Here is a 20,995-nt window from a genome sequence, read left to right as displayed (position 1 = left end):
TGTCCTCCCCATCAGGGCTGCTAAAGTGATGCACCAACAAGCAATTCAAATCCCCAACAGAATACTCCCTCTCCCCAGGGCCGCATGGCAACAGCCAACATCCCAAACACAGTAAATACCACAAAGGAAACAAAGTCAGACCTACAGATGCAAAAAGAACAAGTGATGGACGGAATGCTGAACAATGTCAAACATTCACCCCCAGTACAGAGATCTGGGCCTAAATCCATCGTTTGTTTGCTGCCCATGCCATTCCAGTTTGGACCTAGCCATATGCAAATCAGACTTGACCCTGCTGTTCCCCATGGGAACAGTCCAGCCCGAACTGCCAGGCCAGGTCTTCCCTGGACTGGAAACAAGCATCCTGGGACCGGTTTCGGGGTTTCATCCCTCATCAGCCAGGCTAGCCTTAACTCAGTGGCATGGGAAGCACAGGACTCACATCTGGGCGTAACAGCAGGTGCCTTCCTCATAGTATGGATTTATATATGGACCTGCAAGCTGGGTGACAATGCTGTTGTATGATAACCCCAGCCAGGGGTGTGGCGGAAGAGAACATCAGATCATCAACTATTTGCAGGGTCACCGCCGGCATGCCCTTCTCCCCCAGGATGGCCCGCTCCGTATCGAGTCTGTTGCCAGTTCGTTAATGTCTAGGCCCAATCCATGGTCTAAGCCCCAATGGGTAGCAAGGTCTGCCACCACTTGAATCGCTGACTCTCTCTCCTCCTCTGTCTGTTCTTTAGTCGGTTTAGATAATCGATATATGCCTTCGGAGTTCTGAGATTTTTTGCTGCTGGGGCGCTGCCATCTTCCTTTTGATTTGTGTTGCCATACCTTCCAAGAGGTATCAGCCGTATAACTCTCGAGCCAGTCCCATCCTTCCTGAGGGGGCTCACAAAAATGCGTTGTCTCATCTCCAACAAGTTTCAGCTTAGCAGGGAACATTAGGGAGTATTAAATATCCTCACCTCTGAGTGTTCTTTTAATGTCAGCATATAAGGCCCGTTGAGATTGGACAGCCATTGTATAGACTGGGAACATAGGCCCTCATTATAACCCTGGCGGTCGGTGATAAAGCGGCGGTAACACCGCCAACAGGCCGGCGGTAAAAAATTTGGAATCATGACCACGGCGGAAACCGCCAACACAAACAGCCACTTTAACTCACCGACCGAGGTAGCAACAAACACCGGGGCGGTAACCGCTAACAGCCAGGCGGAAGACAATGTACCGCCCACTGCATTGCAACACGCCTATCCGCCAGCACTTCCAGGGCGGTATCAAAGCCATCAAAAGCATGGCAGAAACAGTACTCTGAAAGGAAATGGCTCACCTCTCGACAACTAAACAAGAACCACAACGCCATGGAGCCCGAGCTGCACTTTTTTCCAATGCTGGTGTACCTTCTCATGCACCAGGAGCATGAACACTGGCGAAGACGACCACAGTGAGTACTGCACCTAGCACACAAGGGAGGGGGGAGAAAAAAGAAAGTGACACACACACGCAACACGAAACACCCTCACCCCCGCCCCCAGCGCCATACACACAAACACCTGCAACAACATTACATTTACACCCTGTAACCCTCAGGAATAACGCAAGGACAAAAGGAATGGATTAAAGTGAGTGTAATATTATAAATATAGAAAAATACATTCTGAAAGCAACAAACAGTATGTATAATATATACAAAAGGAGGGACAATGCCCACTCCAAAATGTCCGTGGACCACTGGGCCAAAACACATAGGGCAAGGCCACACTTGACTCCTGCCTCAATATGGAGAGAACACTGCAGGGGCATCAGGGCGAAAACACACAGGCACCTCAGGGGGACCGGGAATGGGGAGGCACCTCAGCCAGAAGATGGAATAACGTCACTGGCCTGGAGGGGGCTCCATGTCCACTGCTTGGTCCTGGGGAGTGCAAAGCCACAGTCTCTCTAGTTGGTGGTTTGCCCACTGCTTGGTCCTGGGGAGTGCAAAGCCACAGTCTCTCAAGTGGGTGGTTTGCCCACTGCTTGGTCCTGGAGAGGGAAAAGCCAAAGTCTCTCAAGTGGGTGGTTTGCCCACTGCTTGGTCCTGGGGAGTGCAAAGCCACAGTCTCTCTAGTGGGTGGTTTGCCCACTGCTTGGTCCTGGGGAGTGCAAAGCCACAGTCTCTCTAGTGGATGTTTTCTTCCACTGGTTCTGGAGGGGGCCTTGTGCCCAGTGTGCTTCATCCTGGCAAGGAGGGGCTGAGTGAATGGCTTCTTCCACTGGTTCTGGAGGGTGACTTGTGCCCAGTGTGCTTCATCCTGGCAAGGAGGGGCTGAGTGGATGGCTTCTTCCACTGGTTCTGGAGGGGGCCTTGTGCCCAGTGTGCTTCATCCTGGCAAGGAGGGGCTGAGTGGGTGGCTTTTTCCACTGGTTCTGGAGGGGGCCTTGTCCCCAGTGTGTTTCATCCTGGATGGTGCAAGGTCACAGTCTCTCACCTGTGTGTCACAAGGACAGGTGTTGCATGGGCCAGGACGCACTGCAACCCATGTAGTCATCACTACACACTGCTGGTCGGCGGCGACGGCTGCTCAGTGGATGCCAGTTGCACTGCAGGTGGCAGTGCTGTCAGTTGTGGTGGTAGCCTCCAGGCCTTCACCTGCAGCCTCGGACGGCTGCCCACTGGGGCTGCTGCTGCTGGCAGTGGTGCTTCTGCCGGCAGTGCATGTGGCGGTGCTGGATGCGATGCAGGTGGCGGTGCTGTCAGTGGTTGTGGTAGCCTCCAGGCCTTCACCTGCAGCCTCAGACGGCTGCCCACTGGGGCTGATGGCAGTGGTGCTGCTGGCGGCAGAGCAGGTGGCGGGGCTGCCAGTGGTAGCCTCCAGGCCTTCACCTGCAGCCTCGGAGAGCTGAAGTGCCATGGCTGGTGTTGTGTGCCCCCTCCTGTCCCTGGCAGATGGTGGTGCCTCCTTGCCTCTGCCAGCTGGTGTCCTTTTCTTGCTGGATGGTGGTGCCTCCTTCTCCTTGCTGGTTGGTGTCCCCTTCTTGCCCTTGCTAGGTGGCGGACCCTTCTTGGCCTTGGCAGGTGGTGCTGTCACACTGGCTGGGCTGACGGGTGACTCCTTGGAGCCTCTCACACCTGCAGTTGCTGCAGAAACCACAGTGGTCGTGGACTGGGTGGCTGAGGTGCTGGGCTGGGTTCTGGCCACCCTGGCCCGAGGTGAAGGACGGGGGGAGGGGGAGGAAATAGGTCAGTGTTAGTGAGGAAAAGCTTCTTAGGGACACTCGGGTGGGAAGAGGGTGAAGGTTTGGGTGTGGAGGAAGAGGGAGTGGTTGTAGGAGGTGTCAGTCTGCTGTGTTTGGGTGCAGGTGCATGGGCCGGATGCTGTCGTGAGTTGGATGGCTGTTGGGTGTCTGAGTGCTTGCGTTTGTGTACTTTGGGAGGAGGGGTCACAGACACAGTGGGAGACACTACAGGGGACGTGTGCATGGATGAGGGGGTGGTGACTGCCAGTGAGGGGCGTGTAGTGTTAGGCATGCTGGTGATGGAGGTAGTGGGTGAGGATGTAGTGCATGCAGGTGTGAGTGGAGACACTACTGGGAGGGAGGTGGACGAGGAGGAGGAGGGGGACACAGTTGAGGCAGTGGATGTTGGTGTGTCTGCATGTGGATGGTGCTTTTGTGAGTGCTTGTGAGATGAAGTGTGGTGTCTGTGTTTGCCTGAGCCACTTCTGTGTGTTGATTTGGGTGATTGCTGGTCTGAAGGTGTGCTTGGGACAGGCTGGGGTTGAGGGGATTGGGACTGGGTAGAGGAAGTTGGAGGGGGAGGCTGGAGACAGGGACAATAGCTGCCATCAGTGCATTGGCCAGAGCCTGGAATGCTCTCTGTTGGGCCGCCACGCTAGAGTGAATGCCCTCCATGTATGCATTTGTTTGTTGCAAATGCCCTGCTACACCCTGGATGGCATTCAGTATGGTTGACTGCCCAACAGAGAGGGATCTCAGGAAGTCAATAGCCTCCTCACTGAGGGCTGCAGGGCTGACTGGGGCATGGCCTGAGGTGCCTGGGGCGAAGGAGATGCCCACCCTCCTGGGTGAGCGGGCACGGGAAACTCGCTGAGGGGCTGCTGGGAGGGCGGTGCTGGTACGGGGGTGCCGGATGTACCTGTAGTTTGGGTGGCCACAGAGGTGTCCGCCATGGCCAGGGAGCTGCCATTGGAGGAGGTGTCACTGTCGGTAGTGTCTCCTCCTGTCTCCGTTGTGGTGCTCCCCTCGCCCTGCGTCCCACTGGTGCCCTTACCGTCGGTGGATTCAGCCTCCAGGCCCATGTGGGACGCAGCCCCCTCTCCGTCGCCAGTGCGTCTGCTCCACCAGATGATGCTAATGCGCACAAGGACAGGGTGACAAAACAAAAAGGGGGGAAGAGAAAGAGGATACACTTGGTCGATGCGAGCAACAACACTACCGTTGGCGCACACAACTCACAGGGAACAGCCCTATGTACTAGGCCATGCACTACCTGTTACAATGCTAGCCACCAGCCCATGAGGTACAATGCCTAACGCCATCAGCTGCACACCTGAAACCCACAGGACCCTGCCCAGTAGTAGATGCCCACTAACAATATTAGAGTGGGAGTGCATCTGAGCTTGCCCATCATTAAACATGCCCTGCCATGTTCGGCCTGTCCTAGGGGCACCCACAGCCCACATCCCCCACCCAGGTAACACCTTAATGCGTGCAAAGTTATGATTCTGAATCTGTACTCACCCCCTTGTGGCTGCTGTGATGCCTTCAAGGGCCCATCCAACTCCGGATAGGCCACCGCCAGGATGCGGAACATCAGGGGGGTCAGGGTACGACGGGCACCACTTCCTCATTGGGAGGCCAGCCCCAGCAGGGCCTCCCCCGTCTTCCTTGCCCAGCGGCGCAGGTATTCCCACTGTTTAAGTCAGTGGGTGCTCTGCCTGTCGAAGACCCCCAGAGTCAGCACCTCCTTGGCGATGGCACGCCAAATACCCTTTTTCTGATGGCGCTGACCTGCAGAAAAAAAACAGCAGGAAAGGTATTAGTCATACCTTCCGGAATGTTATACTCATGGCCCAACATATCCTCCCCATCCCCTTACGCACATACATTGCCCTCCATACATGCAGCACTCTGCCCAGGACCCCTCACACCCCCCCACACAAGGCTGACACAAACAGCAATCCATACATTCATTGCCCACGCATCATGCTCACAGTGTACTCACCTGTTTGTCTGGAGGACCATAGAGTAAAGGGTACTGGGGTAGGACCCCATCCACCAGTCTCCAACTCCTCCGAAGTGAAGGCAGGGGCCCTTTCCCCAGACAGTCCACTCCTGTTGAAGGTCAGGTAGCAAGTGAGTGAACAGATAAAAAATGGCAGTCACATCCGCAGCGGTGCGTATCGTCACCGCCGGCGTACATCACCATTGGCTCCTGAAACCCCATAGGGCCCAATGATAACCAATGTGGTGTTGCGCAGCGGTCATCGACCGCCGCCCGCAACAGAGCACAATGCCAGCAGAATTACCTCATTTCCACTTGTCCCTCCTCACCGGTCAGGCAGCCGCCATTTCAGGGGGGCACAGGCAATGGCACCTAACTGTGTCACAGCAGACATTGGCACATCAACTGACTTACAACTTCACATACTGTTTCTATAAAGAATAAATTGCATATTAATGTTGGAATATGTGTGTATATGATCTTCTGCTCGCCGTTTTTCACCCTAGAGTTCAACCACTGAGGTTGAATAGGAGATGGAGACATCCCTCCGTGTACAGACCCCTGGTGGACCTAGTGACAATGGAAGATAGGCACATTATTCTGACCTACAGACTTGGTAGGGCCACAATCCAAGAACTGTGTGCCTAATTGGAGCCAGACCTGATCTTAGCTATCCACCAGCCCACAGGTATCCCCCCTCTAGTGCAGGTCCTGTCAGTGCTCCATTTCCTGGCAAGTGGTTCCTTCCAAGCGACAGTGGCCATGGCATTATACATGTCACAGCCTATGTTCACAAACGTGCTGACCAGAGTGTTGTCTGCCTTGATGAAACACTTGCGCAGCTACATCTCATTCCCCCATGTGGAGGATTTGGCCACAGTGAAGGCTGACTTCTATGCACTGGGACATATCCCCAACATCATTGGTGCCACTGATGGTACACATATTGCATTTGTTGCCCGCCCCCCCGGAGAAATGAACAAGTGTTCAGAAATAGAAAAAGCTTTCACTCTCTGAATGTGCAGATGGTGTGTTTGGCGGACTAGTACATCTCCCATGTCAATGCAAAGTAACCTGGCTCTGTGCATGATGCCTTTATCCTGAGGAATAGCAGCATCCAATATGTGGTGTCTCAACTCCAGAGGCTAATAGGTGAGCTCATGGTACCCACCCAGTTGATGTAGGTATATGGGTGTGAGTTTGGCCCTAAGGGTGAGTGTGTGGCTAACAGGTATCCCTTGATATTTGCAGGTGACTCTGGTTACCCCAACCTGTCATGGCTACTGACCTCAGTGAGGAATGCCAGGACAAGGGCAGAGGAACGTTACAATGAGGCACACGGGCGAACAAGGAGGATAATTGAGTGAACCTTTGGCCTCATGAAGGCCAGATTCCGGTGCCTCTACCTGACAGGTGGATCCCTGTACTACTCACCCAAGAAGGTGTGCCAGATCATCATTGCATGTTGCATGTTACACAACCTGGCCTTGAGACTCCAGGTGCCTTTTCTGCAGGAGGATGAGCCTGTGGATGGTCGTGTGGCAGCGGTGGAGCCTGTGGACAGTGACGAAGAGGAAGAAGATGTGGACAACAGAACTACACTAATTCAACAGTACTTCCAGTGACACACAGGTAAGAAACTGTAACTTCACCTTCCATTGCAGTTTTGTGTTTGACATTGAACATGGCAGCCTGAATTCCCTATTTCTATGGCCACTTACTGTACCCGTTGGCATCTCTATTTTCAGATCTCTTTGCCCCACTCTGGCTCCTGGTGTGTTTACTGCTGCCTACTTCAGGTCATACCTATGTAAATATTACAGTGCATTTGAATTGCAATGTTTACAGTTTGTGAAACTATTATATTTGTCAAACAATTGACAGACTCCATATTTTATTTTGTTCCAAGGGTGTTTATTTTGGTGCTAGAAAGTGGAGTGAGTATTGCAATAGGCTGGCTTGCTGATGGAGGAAAGTCCAGGGTAGAGTCCAGTCTATTTTTATCACAGGTGCATTGTCCAAGGGGCCATAGGAAGGGGAGCAATGGCAGTTCAAGGTGGGCAGGGTGACAGAGTGGGACAGAAGGGTGACAATCAGGAGGGTCTCATTTCCTGCCAGGGGTCTTGGAAATGCTCTCTGGCTTCTGCCTGGATCGCAGGGACCTTTTGCGTGGTGGTTCTCCTTCGGCAGGGGGTGGGGTGCTGGTGACCTGTTGGTCCTGTGGCGGGGCCTTCTGTCCACTAGCGTCGGCGGAGGTAGAGGGCTGTTCTTCGTTGTGGCTAGTGTCAGGGGCCCGTTGGTGTGCCACTGCCTCCCTCATGGTGTTGGCCATGTCTGCCAGCAACCCTGCAATGGTGACCTGGGTGGTGTGGATGTCCCTCAGGTCCTCCCTTATACCCAGGTACTGTCCCTCCAGCAGCAGCTGGGTCTCCTGCAGCTTGGCCAGTATCTGGCCCATAGTCTCCTGAGAATGGTGGTATGCTCCCAGGATGTTGGTGAGTGCCTCGTGGACAGTCGGTTCCCTGGGCTTGTCCTCCCCTTGTCACACAGAAGTCCTCCCAGCTTCCCTGTTGTCCTGTGCCTCTGTCCCCTTAACCGTGTGCCCACTGCCACTGACCCCAGGTCCCTGATCGTCCTGTGTTTGTGGGGTTGCCTGGGGTCCTTCTAGTGGTGGACACACTGCTGATTGACGTGTCCTGGGGACAGAGGGATGGGCTCACTGGGTGGGTGCTGTGGTGGTGTTTCCTGAGGGGGAGGCTCTGTGGTGGGTTGGGACTGTGCCTGGGTCACCGACTGTCCAGAAGTCCCTGATGGGCCAGGTTGGTCATCGGGATCCAGGCCTGCAGAGATGCTGTCATCACTGTGGACCTCTTCTGTGGGGGGACTGGATGTGTCTGACACCTCCTCTCTGGTGACGTTGAGTGGGGGTCCTGTGGGGATGTAAATGCAGTGGTATTGGATCTGTGTGTGCAATCTTGTGCATGGATATGTTTCCCTCTATGGTTGTTATTAGCAAGGCAGCAATGGCTTGTGTGAGGTGAGATTGGTTTGGCTCAGTGATTGTTACTAGTGTGCATGCTGTGGTGATGGGTGTCCATGCACGTCTGTGATGGGGGTCCATGCATTGTTATTGCATCCAGGACTTGGTATTGGGATGGGTGGGTTGTGATGGTGGGGTATATGTGAGGTGGTGGAGTGATGGGGTTTGGGTAGGGGTAGGAGTTTGTGATGGCATGCAAGTAGGAGGGGGATAAAGTAGTAAAGATTTGACTTACCAGAGTCCAGTCCTCCTGCTACTCCTGCCAGGCCCTCAGGATGCATGATCGCAGACTTGCTCCTCCCATGTTGTTAGTTGTGGAGGAGGAGGTGGGAGTCCACCGCCAGTCCTCTGTACAACTATCTGATGTCTTGCAACCACGGAACGCACCTTCCCCTGTACGTCGTTCCACCTCTTCCTGATGTCATCTCGTGTTCTGGGGTGCTGTCCCATGGCGTTGACCCTGTCCAGCAGTCTCTGCGATAGCTCCATCTTCCTAGCAATGGACCTGTGATCCGTATAGCTGTGGCACTACCCGTATGATTTCCTCCACCATAACCCCTACCTCCTCCTCTGAGAACCTGGGGTGTCTTTGTGGTGCCATGGGTGTAGTGTGAGTGGTATGTATGAGGGTGTGTGGGGTGATGTGTTGGGTTGTGTGCAGTGTGGTGCGTGGATGGTGTATGGGTGGTGGTGTTTTGTGGCTCAAATTCAGTGGGTGCGCCTTACTGCGGATCTCCAATATTAGAAATTGGGTTTGGGTTATGCACCCTGTCCAAGTAGGGACAGCAATCCTAGTCAGAGTAATTCAGTTACACTCCGTTAATTAACCTGTAATCCCCTCTGGTAGCTTGGCACAACTTAAGAGGCAATGTGTAAAGTAGTTGTTCAACACAATTACAGTAACACAGTGAAAGACACCACAAAAGACTCCACATCAATTTAGAAAAATAGAATTGTTTTATCTGAGTAAAACAAGACCAAAATGACAAAAATCCAATAAGTAGATCCTGCGATATGCAATTTGAAAGATTTAGGTGAAAATAGAGCATAAAAAGCAAAGCACCAACTGTGGTTATCCAGTCGCATCGGACCAAGACAAAGTCAAGAGTTCAGGTCGACCGCGATAGAGCGCATCCAGATACAGGGACCCACTTAGGCCTGCTAAACACGGTACCTTAAATCTTGGTGCACGGTCTTTATGGCATTGCTTTGCGGTTCTGATGAGCACCACAGAGGGCAGAGCACCTTAGACCCACTTCCAAGACTGGGGTGGTACGACTTGGTAGGGCAGACTCGCAGATGAGAGACTCCAGGTGCAAGAGCAGGTGGGTTGGAAGTATTTTGTGTCCCTGAGACTTCAAAAAACAGGTTAGTTAGCTGGCCCTTGGAGTCACTCGAGGTCTGGGTTGTAGAGATGCAGGTCCAGTCCATTACTAATACCCAAATGTGGCATTGCAGTGGGGGAGACTTCAAAAGAGGCATTTGAAGATCACAAAGTCCCTGCCCTTCCTTTCTTGGCTCCAGACATTCTACAGAGGGTTATACAGCCCTTTGTACGGGGAGAGACACAGCTCTATCCAGGTGTAAGTGAGGCATTTACAAGGCTACTGTAGTGGGTGGCACACAAGTAAATTAAGTATGCCAATATGGATAAGCCAATACTACCACATTTTAAGGAGAGAGAACAAGTACTTTAGCACTAGTTAACCAAAAACAAGGTCAGAAAAAGATGAGGAGGAAGTCAAAAAGTTTGAGGGTGACCCTCCAGAAGGGAAGACCACTGTACCTGTAGAAAAGGGTTGTCTGTGGTCCACATGGGCAGTTGAGCTCTGTTTTGCGACAAATCTAAAATGGAAGTTGCTTACATTGCAAAGAGGACAAACAAAGGTGAATATAGAGAAGCAAACATATCAAGTGTGAGAAATAAAACTTTCCTGTTGCTCTCATTTGTGTTCCAGATTATCATTCAGCGGGTGTGACCAGGGACACATTGCTTGCTGTGCTACTTGTGCTAGCGCAGATGTCTTAATAAAAATTATTAATGAATGTTTATAGATTTTGAATAATGAGTTTATGTAGAAAATGAAATAACGCAGAAGATAATGCACACATTTGAAAATGTGATCACGAAGAATGGCCACCAATGTTAACGAAGTGTACTAATCAATGATTAATACTTACGAAATATTGAATATGTGTGAGACTAATGCAGTAATATGTCATATTAAGGGTTATGAATTTAGCTTTAGCTTTATTAATTGTAGGCCTTAACTTAGCGAGTGTCTTGGCCTATTTTGCCAGGCCTCATGAAAACCTGTATTTCTTAGCGTTTAATAAAATGCTGACCAAGTGAATTAAACTGTGAAAAGTCCATTGTATTGTTTAAATGTGCTCCTAACGGAAGCTTTTCGTGTGAACCGACTGTTAGGAGATGATATTCCTGCTAATTCAACATTTCCCAGCACAAGAACAATGAAGATACTGACTAGAGTGGAAGCTGCAACAATATTGTTACCCGACAAGCCAGATAATGAGGCCATCGCAAGACGAACCAATCAACAATATGAGAATGGAGAAACTTTAGAATTCATTGATTTGGTATAGTAGTTTTTTTGGACAAAGTGTGAACATATGATTAACTGACCAATAGGGAATTAGGGGCTAGTTTAAGTGACTTTGATATAACAACACTCATTCTGAGAGGGCAGTGTCATTCTGACATTCTGGCCATTGCCCTTATTGTTCCTGATCGAAAGGTTATTATCTTGATGTGCATGTTTACTAGAGACGTGCTTATCTTTAATGCTAAATGACTTTGCCCATATTTTCCTGACTGAGAGCCTGATGCCTTGCTGATCGACTGATGTCCTGAGGACGAAGCCTGATTCTGCTTTGTTGATCCATAACGAGGATAGGTACATCCTGAAATGTGATTATTATGCATATTTGCTTTTTCTTTCTAGGTACCAACTGCACTATTTTGTCTATGGCTCTACCATAGTTACATGTTTTTTTCCAATTTGTGTTACTAAATTGTTTTGCATGAAGCCCAACATGCTGATGCTAATCTGATGTTAGTAAGGATCCTGATTTATGTCAATAGGGACTAATGCTTGATGAATTTCTCTGCTCAACTTCATGTATTTCATCTCATTGACACAGATGACTTTGCTATTGATTTGCACCTTAACTTTAGAATGTGATGTAGTTCAAGCTTTGATTAGATTGCATTTCTTTCGCCGTTTTGGACAACCAGTGTTGTTTCTGTATGTGTTTCATTTGATTTTAAGATTAATCTACATGACCTTAGCATTGTTAATATAGGGAAATAAACATTCTAAACTTTTACTAAAGGTGTGGTTATTCATGACTGGAAGGCCATGTTGTGGGAAAATTACTGACTCTATTGTTTATTGATTTTATTGATTACTTATGATTATTGATTATTGTGGGTTAATTATTCATTATGTACTGGAGCTATGGTAAGAACTTTTTGAGAGTCAAAAGGTTCATCAACCTATTTGGTCACCTGTAAGTTTACTTATTAAGGTCAGGAGCGCTAACACTTCCACTATATATTCAGTGCAGCAACAGGTAGGTCTAGGCGCGAGCGCATTCTGGCTGGTAGTGTAGATTGAATGGCGCGGCTACGGGTGCGGATCATTCTATAATTACAATAGTTGCAATGTGATAGTTGCAATAAATCACTGGCTGCAGGGGCGTGATACTGCATTCCCACTAGACCACACTGCGGCCCCTGCTCTTCTAACAAATGAGGCGCACGAGTTACGGGCAGCGCGGCCGGCCCAGCCTTTCAGAACGATTTTCCCTCAAAGGGCGGGATATGATATGGCGGTGCTACAGGGATACGTTTCCGGCGCCGCAGCAATGAAATATATTGACGGGAAGGCAATGAGTTGTATGATGGTTTGAAACAATACACGTCCTGCACGAGCTTCCTAGACAGACCCTCGCCACCTCCCTTAGGGACATGATTGCCAGACTTGTCAAAATGCGGCCTGTTATTTCAGCGCAACACGTTCAGCATGCTCCTGGGCACAGAGGGCGCAGATGGAAATACAGAAACAGGGTCAGAGCTCCGTGTGTTTTTGTTTCATTAAGTGAAATTATGGATTTGGGCATACCTGGATGATATTTTTTCCCGACGTGTCCTTCTTTCTAACTTACTGGCATCTCGAAAAAACATGCTGGGGTGTGATCATGAGCGCGTGCGCTTTCTCAGATCAGAGTGCCCCTTTTTTATGCGTCTGTACCTTTGAATCGCATTACATTGATTTAACCCGGACTTTCTCCCAGCTGGCGCACGAGCTGCAGACAGTACATTTCCGAAACAGTGAGTAGTGGTTGCCACTTTCTGTTTCCGACCTATAGCGTCTGCAGCTCATGCACTGATTCAGAGAAACTTTAGGGATTGTAGTTGCTTAAAAACAAGCACTCAGCTATACTCAGAGAAAGGCAAGAAATGCCCACAATTCCCACATTTTGATGCTCAATCAATTTTCAAGGTAAATATAAGCGGTTTAGACAACGCAGTTGGATATAAGCAGGTGCTCAACTATGCTCTGATCTTTTGCATAGCGCCCTTGAGTTGCTGTGATAGCATAATGGTATGTGATAGGTACATGTTATGTGATTTCTGGTTAACCCCTTCGCTGTCATACCTTTTCCCCCCACCCATGTCAAGTTTTTTTATGGCTAGTTCGCACTTAGGCCCCATAACTTTTTGTCCACATAAGCTATCCAGGGCAAATTTGCATTCTTTTTTCCTAACATTCTGGAGATTCTAAAGGTACCCGGAGCTTCTGAATTCCCCTGATGCAGACTGAGAAATTTGGAGTTTTGGGAAAAAGTGCTGCAGAAGAAAGCATCTAGTTATTTCCCTGCAAAAGGCATCAACGAAGGGTTTGCAGTGCTAAAACGACCATCTTCCCAGCTTTCCGGAACAGGCAGACTAGAATCAGAAAAACATGTTTTTCAACACATTTTTGTCATTTTCCTGGGACATACCCCATTTTTCCTATTTGTTTGGGCTTTCAACCTTCTTCCAGTTAGCAATAGACATGGGTCTGAAAACAATGGTGGATCCCGGAAAAACTGCCTCCCTTGTGTGGGTTCCCAAAGCACTGTCAGCCTAAAAACATTTAAAAAAAAATGCACTTATCAACTCGCCCTAATATCCCCCTCAATCTCTACAAGTTTTTGGCCCTTTCCCGTTGCAGGCACTTGGCCCACCAACAGAAGTGAGGTATCATTTTACTCGGGAGATGGAGGGGAATGCTGGGTGTTAGGAAATTTGTGCTTGCCCAGTGATTCCAGACAGAAATGTAAGAAAAATTAGATTATTTTAGCTAAATTTGAGATTTGCCGTGCTCAGAGAGCCGCAACTGGGTCCCAGGTCCCTGCCAGGCCCTGGAGCAGGCGCTCCCTTTCTCCAGCCTTCTGTACCCTGAGGGGCCCAGGCCTGGGAGTCCGGCAGGCCTTGGGGTGCTTTCCTTTCCGGTTTGAGTTTAGGGGCCAGGGCTCCGGCAGACCCTGTAGTGGGAGCACCCATCCTGGGTTTCGTCCTCCGGCCGGCTGTGTGGCAAGGCACCTGGGACCAGGAGGCCTCTCCTGCATGGTCGTGTTAAGAGAGCCCCAGCCGGGCCCCGGGACCCTGCCGGGCCCAGGGACGGGTGCTTTCTTCCTTCAGCCTGCCAGCCTGGGATTCCACTGGGCCTGGGGAGGCTTCCCCTGTCAGTTCAGGGTGAGGGGCCCCATCTGGGCCCTGGGCCAGGGCTCCAGGAGGCCCCAGGGTGGGAGCCCCCGACCTGGGCCTTGTCCCCTGGCCCGCTGTGTGGCAAGGCACTTGGGATAGGGTCTGGGGAGGCCTTTCCCACGTGGCATTGTTCAGAGAGCTCTGACCAGGCCCCCGCCTGGCCCTGGGATGGGGGCTCTCTTCCTCCAGCCTGTCATACCATGAGGGGCCCAGGCCTGGGAGTCCACTGGGCCCAGGGAGGCTTCCCCTGCCAGTTCCGGTTCAGGGGCCCCAGGCCAGGGCTCCGGGAGGCCCTGGGGTGGAAGCCCCCGACCTGAGCTTCGTCCTCCGGCCTTCTTTGCGGCAAGGCATCTGGGATGGGGTCTGGTGAGGCCTCCCCTGCGTGGCCATGTTCAGAGACCCCTGGGTCTCTGAACATGGCATGGGGCGGATGTTCCCTTCCTCCAGCCTGCCATATCCAGAGGTGCCGGGGCCTGGCAATCCACTGGGCCCAGGAAGGCTTCCCCTGCCAGATTGGGTTCATTAGCCCCGGCGGGCCCCAAAGTGGGAGCCCCATCCTGGGATTCGCCCTCCAGCCCACTGGGTGGCAAGTCACCCAGAACAGGGTCCAGGGAGGACTCCCATGCATGGCTGTGTTCAGAGAGCTCTGACCAGGGCCAGGGGCCTCACCAGGCCCTGGGGCGGATGCTCTCTTCTTCCAGCCTGCCCTACCCCGAGGGGCCCGGGCTTGGGAATCCACAGGGCCCAGGGAGGCTTCCCCTGACAGTTTGGGTTCAGGGGCCCCCACTGGGCCCCCGTCGGGCCCTGGGGCGCAGGCTCCCTTTCTCCAGTTTGCCCTACCCCAAGGGGCCTGGACTTGGGAATCCACTGGGCCCGGAAAGGCTTGACTGGGCCACTGCCTGGTCCTTGGGCGGTTGCTCCTTTCCTACAGCCTGCCATAACCAACCTGGGCTTCGTCCTCGGTCCTGCCATGTGCCAAGGAACCTGGGACGGGGTCCTTGGAGGCCTCCCCTGCTTGGCCATGTTCAGAGATCCCCGACTGGGCCATTGGCCCCCGCCGGGCCCTGGCCTGGGACGGGCACTCCCTTCCTCCAGCCTGCCGTACCCTGAGGGTCCCAGGCCTGGGCGATGGGAATCCATCAGGGCCTGGAGGGCTTCCCCTTGTCAGTTTGGTTTCAGGGGCTCCGGTGGGCCCTGGGATGGTCCTGGGCTTCATCCTCCGGCCCACCGGGTGACACGGTGCCTGGGACAGGGTCTGGGGAGGACTCTGTTCTCCATGGGCATGTCTCAGTTCAGGGAGCTCTGACCGGGCCCTGGGCACCTGGCGTGCCCTGGGACGATCGCTCCCTGTCATAACCTGAGGAGCCTGGGAGTCCACCAGGCCCGAGGAGGCTTCCCCTGCCAGTTTGTGTTCAGGGGCCCCATTCGGGCCCTGGGGTGGGAGCCACTGTCCTGGTCTTCGTCCTCCAGCCCCGGATTCCACGGCTGCTGTGGAGCCTTACATCCTTGTGGCCCGGCCATCTGGTTGCTTGACAACTCGAGTCATCTGGTTGTACTCCATGCCTTCCTATGGCATGACCAGATGGCCATGCTACCCCGGAAGTCCCAATGTGGGCTCATTTGCTTCCTCAAGCCCACCCAGGTCTTCACGAGGTTGGGTGCATGTCGCCGACAGTCCCCTCCATCCCTCGGTGTGAACCGCGTACAAGAAAGTGGGGTAACCTTCCTCCAGATTACTATGGGCAGGCTACTCCGGACCCCCTTGGGGTCCAGTGGGTCTTGATTGAGCACCACAAGGGCTCAGGGCGGCCTGCCCTGGGGCCCAGGACTGTTGTCCCTTGCAGAACTGTCCGATGGGTCTCTCCTCCAAACTTGGCTTCCCAAAGAGCAAACTGACATCCTGGGGCATGAGATCGGTGCTCCCGGGGCCTGGGGTATATGCTCCCTTCCTCCAGCCTGCCGTACTCTGGAGGGCCTTGGCGTACACTGGGCCAAGGGTGGCTTTCTCTGCTGGTTTGGGTTCAGGGGCTCTGACAGCGGCCCTAGTCCATGAGTCTGAGAGGCCCCAGGGTGGGTACCCCTTGCCTGGGCTTTGTCCTCAGCCCTTCTGGGTGGCAAATACTCTGGGACAGGGTCCCGCAGGCCCTGGGAGCCTCAGGGCCCTGGTTTAGAGGTCCACTGGGGCCCCCTTGCGGCCCCATGCCTGAGGCCCAGCAGGGACTCTGAGAACCCAAACTGCAGAGTTCCCTGCAGGGGCATGCGCAGTCTCCTTATGTTAAGTAACAATGCGACCAGATGACTGTCCTCTGAGCACCGCCATCTGGTCGCTCTGAGACCCCAGAGCATCTGGTTGTGCTCTGTGCATTCCTATGGCATGTCCAGATCGCCGGGCTGACCCAAGGAGGCTTGCCCTGCCAGGTCATGCTCAGGGGCCCAGTCTGTGCCCCGGGGTCAGGGTGGGAGCCCCTCTCCTGGGCGTCATCCTCCAGCCCGTTGTGTGGCAAGGTGCCCAGGACGGAGGTCCGTCAAGGCCCCTCTTGCAGCCCCATTCCTAAAAGCCAGTGGGGCTCTGAGAACCCAGGCCATAGAGTCCCCTGTAGGGAAATGCGCAGGCTCCTTACGTTAAGGCATGTTATTACCAGATGGCCGTTCTCTTGGCTGCCCTGGAAGTCCAGATGATGGCTTATTCGCTTCCTCAAGCCCAGCCAGGGCTCCAGGAGGTCAGGTGCATTCTCACTGGTGCCCCCCTCCGTCCCACAGTGCCCACGGAGTACAAGAAAGGGGGGTAGCTTTCCTCTGGATTACTAGGGACAAGGTATGCCAGACCCTCTTGTGGTCCAGTGGTTCTTAGCCGGGCGCTACCAGGGCCCGGGCCTGGATTGGCCTGCCCTGTGGCCCGGGTGTGCAGCCACCTTGCAGCCCTGTGTGATGAGTCTCTCCTCCGAACCTGGCTTCCCAGAGAGCAAACTGACATCCCCATACTAGGTGGCCTGCACTCTCCCCGCCCACTGGGGAAGAGGGTCCAGCCAGCATTGTAGTCTGATCGATTGGGCACACATAGTCTGTTTGGGGATGGGCCGCTTGGCCAATCTCGGCTGTTGTTACAAGCAAAGAGCTTCCTCCCCACCATGGACCGTCCGACTCGAGGGCCTGCTGTTTGCAGAGGCCCTTCCCTTTGCTGTCAGAATGAAGGCCAACAGCCCGCCAGCTTATGCCCCTCCAGCAGTCTGACCACTGAGAGTGGAAGGGGTTGGATGGTTCCAGATCCTGCAAGCTGCCTGGCAGTCCAGGCATCTGTGTGCTGTCGCCCTCCTCCACCCAGCACATTTCTGCAACACCTCGGAATGACCATTCTGTGGGGTGTCTCAGCTGGCCCAGGCCGGCAGGTACCTCTGTGTCTCAATCAGGCTGTGCCTTGGCCTGGCTGTGCCCCTCCTGTGGCGATGGCTGGTGCCCGCCAGTACCCATGCAGGTGGTGACAAAAAATAACAATACAGGACTCTTTCGAGGTCCTGTAATTGGAATGAGTACACTTTAAGGGCCAGATGCAAATGCCAGATGCAAAAAATGCATTTGCGATTCGGAAATAGCGATTTTTAAGAAATCGCTATTTCTGATTCGCAAAATGCAATGTATCATATTTGCGATTCGGTAATAGCGATTTCTTAAAAACCGCAAATGCTATTACCGAATCGCAAATTGCGATACAGACCCCATTCGCACCTATGGGCCTGTAGGCCCATATTTGCAAATTTTTTGCATTTCCCAAATTGCGAATTCCTAACAGGAATTCGCAATTTAGGAAATGTAAAACCCCAGGGTGCTGGGGGCCTAAGGCCCCCTCTGCTGCAACCCAAAAAAATATTTCAGGACATGTAAGGTGCACACATGCCAAAGGGGCATGTGTGCATTACATGTCAATTTTAAAAATGCATTTTTAATGCATTTTTTAAAATTTGCACATGATTACCACCAAGTTCCACTTGGTGGTAATAGCAATTCCTTAATGCCCAATTCGCATTAAGGAATTGCTTATTTAGAAATCGCAAAGAAGGATTTCTTATTTGCGATTTCTTATTTAGAGAATCGCAATTTGCGATTCTCTAAACAGGCTCCCAAATTTAAGGAATCGCTATTTTAGCGATTCCTTAAATTTGCGTTGCAAATGCCTTTCATAAATACTGAAAGGCATTTTTGCATTCGCAAACGGTCATTCGCACCTTTTGTGAATGCAGAAAGGCTTGATACATCTGGCCCCTAATCCTTTAACGAGGATCCATTGGAGGGCAAGCCTGGTGCCAGCAGCCGTGGTGATTCCTACTCCAATCACGTATATTAAAGTTGCTGCAGTTAAAAAGCCCATATTTGTATCTTGGGATTGAGCTGGCGGTCTGCCATGAGGCGAGCTACTGCCTATCCCAGCCCCTGCCTCTCAGCACCCCCATGATGCTCTTAAATGAGTGTCCTGGGCGTCCAAAGCGTTTACTTTGAAAAAATTAGACTGTTCAATGCAGGCCAGTTGCCTGAATACTTCAGCTAGGAATAATGGAATAGGACTCCGGGTCTATTTTGTTCTTTTTCAGAACTGGGGCCATGATTAAAAAGGATGGCAGGGGGCATTTGTATTGTGCCACTAGAGGTGAAATTCTTGGACCGGCGCAAGACGAACCAAAGCAAAAGCATTTGCCAAGAATGTTTTCATAAATCAAGAACAATAGTCGGAGGTTCAAAGTCAATCAGATACTGTCGTAGTTCCAACCATAAATTATGCCGACTAGTGATTCGGTGATGTTATGCCCATGACCCGCTGAGCAGCTTCTGGGAAACCAAAGTCTTTGGGTTCCTGGGGGATTATGGTTGTTAAGCTGAAACGTCAAGGAATTGACGGCAGGGCACCACTAGGAGTGGAGCCTGTGGCTTAATTTGACTCAATACCGGAAACTTCACCTGGCCCAGATACAGGGGGTTATTCCAACTTTGGAGGAGTGTTAATCCGTCCCAAAAGTGACGGTAAAGTGACGGATATACCACCAGCCGTATTACGAGTTCCATAGGATATAATGGACTCGTAATACGGCTGGTGGTAAATCCGTCACTTTTCCGTCACTTTTTGGGCGGATTAACACCTCCTCCAAAGTTGGAATAACCCCCACAGAAAGGATTGACAGATTGATTGTTCTTTCTCGAATCTGTGGGTGGTGGTGCATGGCCGTTCTTAGTTAGTGGAGCGATTTGTCTGGTTAATTCCGATAACAAGTGAGACTCCTCCATGCTAACAAGTTACGTGACCCCCAGCAGTCGGCGTCCAACTTCTTTGAGAGACAAGTGGAGTTCAGCCACACAAGATCGAGCAATAACAGGTCTGTGATGCCCTTAGATGTTCGGGGCTGCACGTGCGCTACACTGAATGGATCAGTATGTGTCCACCCTTTGCCGACAGGTGCGGGTAACCCACTGAACCCTGTTCGTGATAGGGAATGGGGATTGCAATTATTTGGCCTGAACGAGGAATTCCCAGTAAGTGCGAGTCATAAGCTCACGTGGATCAAGTCCCTGCCCTTTGTACACACCGCCCGTCGCTACTACCAATTGGATGGTTTAGTGAGGTCCTTGGGTATCTGTCTTGTTGGGGTCAGTAACGGCCCTGGTGGAGCACCGAGAAGATGATCAAGCTTGACTATCTAAAAGAAGTAATGGTCGTAACAAGGTGTCCGTAGGTAAACCTGCAGAAGGATCATGAACGGCGGAGCGGCCTGAGAGACCGACAGTGTCAGCCCGAAGCCCTTGGCCACCTCCGAGAACGAAACACCCATAGGCACAGGGCCTGGCCCTCTCCTCATACTTCCTGGCTGGCAGAGTGGTCTGTGGCTGCTGGGGTGCTTGGGAGAGGACTGGGCATGGGGTGTGCTCCTCTGCCTGGGAGGAATTCACCCTCTTATGCAGGGAGTGGCAAGACGGAAAGCTCCTCCTGAGATGGAACCCACGGTCACCCAGCACAACCCTGGGAGGGATACCAAATTGAAGTGCCTCCCTGGGCTGGGACCACCCCCCTAAAAGCCCTGGAAATTGAATGACTGAGGAGTGCCTCTGACCAGGGCAGTGGTGGTGGGCTATCCCCCAGCCAGCTAGCACGGCTCGGGGCTGCTGCTGTAAGCCAGTGAGTCTTGACATGTAGGTATCGAAATCTGGTGGCAGATAGCTGGTGTGCAGGTGGGGTGACCCTCTGTTATTGCAAGGTAACTGGTTCGCACTGGTCCTGTGTGGCTGTGGTAAGGGTTTGATGACTTGCGTGGTCCCTCCTGGTCTTCTGAGAGGGACTGCTGGTGGCGGGGCTACCTGGCCCCTGAGCTGCTCCAGGATCCCACCTTCACGTGGGTAGGCTTTCGTGCTGAGCGCCTTGTGATGTTCTGCGAATCGTGGAGGTTGACTCCCAGAGGGGAAACCTGACAGGGTGCCTGGCCATCCTGCTGTGTGTTTGGTGAATGGGCAGTGCTGCCTTCCTTCCGCCTCTCCTAAACACACTGGTGGGTGAACGTTGAGAAAAGATGCCTGTGACTTTTGGCGGTGGATCACTTGGCTTGTGTGTCGATGAAGAATGCAGCTAGCTGCGAGAATTAGTGTGAAAATTAGTGTGACTTGCAGGGCACATTGTTCATCAACACTTCGAATGCACCATGCGGCCCCAGGTTCCTCCCGGGGCTACACTTGTCTGAGGATTGCTTGATTGTCAATTGTCCTGGGGCTTTCCTGGGGTGCGGATGGGGCTGTCGCAGGGTAGCTCTGCTCCCTTTTTCTCCTCGTTCAAGTTCAGACCCCCCTGAATGCCTGCAGCAGGATCCCACCCCCAGTCCTTTCAAAGAGGTACACTGCTGGTGTGCCTAGCCTTGCTACCCCACCTCGCTAGAGTGGAGGCAGGGGACCAGTCTGCTCTGGGCACTTCCTGGGG

The 20,995-nt window shown here is 52.4% G+C and overlaps 1 pseudogene; it reads left to right on the top strand.

Annotated features, from left to right (window-relative positions):
* Window positions 1-20,602: 20,602 nt before the first annotated feature.
* On the top strand, window positions 20,603-20,768 carry LOC138257436 (5.8S ribosomal RNA; annotated as a pseudogene).
* Window positions 20,769-20,995: the final 227 nt, after the last annotated feature.

The sequence above is a fragment of the Pleurodeles waltl genome, chromosome 1_2 (genome assembly GCF_031143425.1).
Source record: "Pleurodeles waltl isolate 20211129_DDA chromosome 1_2, aPleWal1.hap1.20221129, whole genome shotgun sequence".
In the NCBI taxonomy this organism is placed as follows: domain Eukaryota; kingdom Metazoa; phylum Chordata; class Amphibia; order Caudata; family Salamandridae; genus Pleurodeles; species Pleurodeles waltl.
The sequence above is the reverse complement of the archived record's forward strand: the minus strand, read 5'-3'. Positions and strand labels throughout refer to the sequence as shown.